The sequence below is a fragment of the Olea europaea genome, chromosome 11 (assembly GCF_002742605.1).
Source record: "Olea europaea var. sylvestris chromosome 11, O_europaea_v1, whole genome shotgun sequence".
Taxonomy (NCBI): Eukaryota; Viridiplantae; Streptophyta; class Magnoliopsida; order Lamiales; family Oleaceae; genus Olea; species Olea europaea.
This window is the reverse complement of record NC_036247.1, coordinates 36,263,102-36,267,935: the sequence shown is the minus strand read 5'-3', so window position 1 is coordinate 36,267,935 and position 4,834 is coordinate 36,263,102.

The window sequence follows — 4,834 nt, the reverse complement described above, 5'->3', positions numbered from 1 at the left end:
TCATATTGTCACTTGTATTTTCTCCTTCAATTTTTGTCTTTAGAGCAGTTTGATATTTAGGAGGCTCCTTTGATTCCTCTTGACTCTTCCTTGTCTTTTCTTTGATTTCTGAATTGTTGAGTTGATAAGTTATCAAAATTCCATAGAGTTCTTTCAAAGGATATGTATTAATATCTTTGGTATTCTCTGTCAACATTCTTAGAGGACTCTATTCCTCCGATAGTGACCTAAGTATTTTGCTCACAAGTTCACCATTAGTAAATTTACGATCAAATCCTTTTAGACTATTCGCAATATCGGTAAAACTAATAATCATATCAACAATGGCTTCATCTTGTTTCATAAATTTTTTTTCAAATTTCTTGCCCAAGATATTTTTGGTTTCTTTAACTTTACTAGTACCAACATGAGTAACTTCTAGTGCATGCCAAATATCATAGGCCGAATCACATGTGCTAATACGGTTAAATTCATTTTTATCTGTGCAAAATAAAGTAGGTTCTTAGCTTTGGCATTTAAGGATAATTTTCTCTTATCCTCTTCGTCACATTCTTCTCTAGATTTAGGAATAATTTGGTCTAATTTCCCATCAATTTTAATATTTTTGGTAGGCGCATACGGACCGTATTCAATAACATTCCAGATGTTATAATCAATCGATTGGATATAAATGATCATTCTAGCCTTCCAAAAATTATAATGTATGCCTTCAAAGCAGAGAGGTCGGTTTGTAGAGTGCTCTTCAAAATTTTGAAACATAGGGTTAGCCATTACTCAAGATTGTGAAATCTTTGAAAATGAGAACGTTGTTATGATACCAATTGAAAGCAAGAATAGCAAACTACAAGGGGGTGAATTGATTTTTGAATCTTTTCTAAAATAAATTCAAGTCTGAAAATAACGTACTAGTAAATGTAGTAATAAAATATATATACACAAATATGAAATCAAATAATGAGAATTAATGAGTACAATAGAAAAATGGTAAATAGAAAGGAGAGAGAATACAAACTATTTAATTGTGAAGATTCGATCCAACATAATGATCTGCGTCCTCCGTTATCAAGCTTTTCGATACAAGCAATGCATTTTCACTAAATTTGATTTACTTATGGTGCAATCCAACCTTCACAATGCTTCCAGTGACTTACAAACAAGGAGTACCAATTTTTTTACAATGTTGAGCTTTATGGGACCTCGAGGTGACCCATAATTAAAACAAGAGTAAACTTTACAAATTAAATATTCTCTCTTAATAAATGATATAATCAAAATTATGTAACAAGAGAGAAGTATGCTATCACTTTAATAGATAGCAATGAATATCGCTCAAGTGTTAGAGTAGAAAAATTTCTCTGAGAAAAGTGATTTTCAATAATTTGATTCACTCAAAAAGTTTTTCAGGAAATAAATAAATTGATATTTTGAAGAATGGAAAATAAAGTAGTTATGATCAATAATTGTCTCACTTCAATGCTCTTGAAAAGTTGTTGTGAATGAAAAAGTGAAGTAGTATTTATAGCAGTCAAGACGCCAGAAAATCTGTCAATTGAACGTTCGGATCTGAACCAGACAGTGCAGAAATAGCCATTACGCGTCAAATACAGAACAATCAAATTTTTTACAGTTGGGGCATCCGAATGTCTAGATGGACAGAATGTCCCCAGACGCTTTGCTTCATCATAATTTTGATCAATGTAGGCTTTTAAAGGATCTTTTCACTTAACCATTGAAGACAAGTGATTTTGCAAGAATTTGATCATCTACTTAAAATACTTATTTTTTTATAATAATTTTTATGCAATCGTTTTCGTAATGTGGCTCTTTCTTGTGCATAAAAATTCTTTTTGAGCTATTGTAAATTCAATATTAAGAATTAAAGTATTTTACCTGTATATATAAATTCAAAGCATCTGGCTAATATCTCAATATTTAACATTTGACTTCATCTTCAAAGTACTTTGACTAAAGTGCTTGATTTTTGTCTTTACGTCCATTAATTGCCAATTTTGTTTCCTTGTCGATCGTCAATTGCACGTCTCTTGATCTCGATCTTCGTGTCTTCATTCTTATTTATCTTGCAATAATCTCTATAAAAACTTGAATTCAATTTGTTAGATATAAACGCAATTTCTTTGTGATAATTCAAATGAGAAGTCAACCATAGGTCAATATGTCTCTCCCCAGTCGTCTTCTTTAATGTGTATAAAATCAATCTTCCAGGCAGCCATTTCTTTATGTGTGTGTATATTCAATTCGAGGCACCAATTTTCGTCTCCACAGGAACTCTAATTGCATGTGTGTGTGTATGTGTAAAATTTCCCAAGGTAGCCATCCCTTTTTTACTCCACAAAGGGACCTTTTGTTTTTCAATTTCTTCAGGTAACAATGTTGTCCAATTAAAGTTCAAGTAATCATAGAATTTGATTCCAATTCAAAGTCCAATGGAGGCCCAATTAATAAATTATTTTTCTCCAAGTCCTCAACTTTCAAAATGCGGAATTTGATTCCCAACCTCTATCCAATGGCCAATTTAATTCTCGTACTTTGAATTTTGTCATTTTTTGCCAATTTTTGCTTCTTTCCTTCAACTCCTTTTTTTTATTTTTTAACAAAGTTTCACTTATTAAATATAAAATATAAAAATTTAGGATATCTTTTGTCAAATGAACTATCAAATATCACTATTTTAGGCACAGAATAAGTGTATAAAATACACTTATCATTCATACTGGTAAAATTTCTCGTATCCCAAATCTCCATCTTCTCAATGTCGTAGTTGTACATCACTTTACCAAAAATTTTGTTTCCATCAATAAATTAAGATCTGATTTTTCTTTATCTATTACTTTTATTAATAACCAGTTTATTGTACAGAATTGCAAAATAGGAAGGTTGGAAGGGTTATATGTTCTCGTACGAGGTAATTCTGTTTTTATTTCTATCCTTAAAAATAAATCGCTTAATGTGTCATACGATTTATGACATGCATGCCTTCGACGTGTTAATCATTCTGTTATTTCTTTATTAAATGAAAAAAGGCCAGCTTTATTTTACATCTTTGTTGACTTCTCCAACTTTACGTAGCACATGCCAAATTGCTAAAAGATATAGCTTGCCTTATTCTCGAAATAAACATAGGTCTTTTAAAATACTTGATTTATACATTGTGACGTATGGGGTCTCTCTCCCATCAAATATAATTTAGATTTTATCTTTATATTCTTTTATTGATGACTATTCTCGATTTACATGGCTCCATCGTTTGAAATTGAAATTCGACGTTTGTAAGGTTTTTATTCAATTTCAAAAATTTGTTGAAAATCAATACTCTACTCATATCAAAATTTTCTAAAGTGACGGTGGTGCTAAATTCGCAATTAATTTCTTTCAAGATCATCATCATTCTTATGGCATTTACCATCAGCTCTCGTGCCCATACATGCCCGCTTAAAATGATCGTAGGAAAAATACACCGCCATGTGAGTAAGATAGGATTAGCACTCCTTTTTCATTCCCACATTTTCATAGCTTTTGGTTTGACACGTTTAACACTACAACTTATATCATCAACCACTTACCTACACAACTTCTTCGAGGTAAATCGCCTTTTTAGATTTTGTACGCTACCTCTCTAAACTATGAATACTTTCATCCTTTTTGTTATCGTGTGTATCCTTGCTTATGTGATTATATGCTTAACAAACTTTCTCTTTACAACATCCCATAGATTTTTCTAGGTTATAGATCCTCTTACAAAGGGTTTCGTTGCGCCAATCCCTTCACCTTTAGGCTCTATATTCCTTGCCATGCTCAATTTGATGAAATTCATTTTCCTTCTATTGCTACCTCTCAGGCTCAACCCATATCCTCACTTAGCTTTTCCAATTTTTTAGAACATAGCCTCATCCATATAGATCCACTGCCCTTACCCTCCGACACCCGTTTTCCATAGTTTACTTAATCCAGGTCTAATCCATGCATTATGTGCGATAATCCAGTGAATGAGTCTTTGCAGGATCCTCATTCTGTTGCAAGTCCCTCTTTGTAACACTCAGTTCCAAGTTCAACTTCTCTTGAATCTAGTGTAGATCCCACACCTACTGCAATGATCCCATTAGCCACTTACCGTATGCTTACAGGAGCTAAAGTTGGTATTTTCAAAACTTATCATTCGGAAAATCTTAGTTTCTTGAGCACTTCTGCTCTTCTTCCTGTTCTCTTTTTGACTGAGCCTAAAGGTTTCAAATCTGCTACTAAAAATCCTACTTGGCTTTCTGCCATGATGATAAAATTCATGTACTATAGAATAATCACACTTGGGTTTTGATACCTAGCCCTGCCAACATGAACACTATGGGCTCCAAATGGATATTCTAGACCAAATATTGATGGATCTGTTGAGTGCTTTAAAGCTCATCTTGTTACCAAAGGTAATATACAGGTCCCTGATCTTGACTATACATTGATACTTTCAATCATGTAATCAAGGCTACTACTGTTCGAGTTGTGCTCCTTCCCATGACACAAAAATGGCCTCTTTGTCAGCTTAATGTCAAAAATGCATTCCTCAATCGTACTATCACAGATCAAGTTTAAATGGAGCAACCTACAAAGTATATTGATCCTCACTTTCCAGACCATGGTTAAAGTTGAAAAAAGATCTTTATGGTCTCAAATGAGCCCTCATGCCTTGTTTCAGTGCTTAGGGTCTTTTCTACCTTCAACTTAGGTTCTCTTGAAGTCGTGCTGACACATTTCTATTTGTCTTTCATCAAAAACCCAATATTATTTATTTACTTCTTTATGTTGATGACATCATTATTATAGGCAA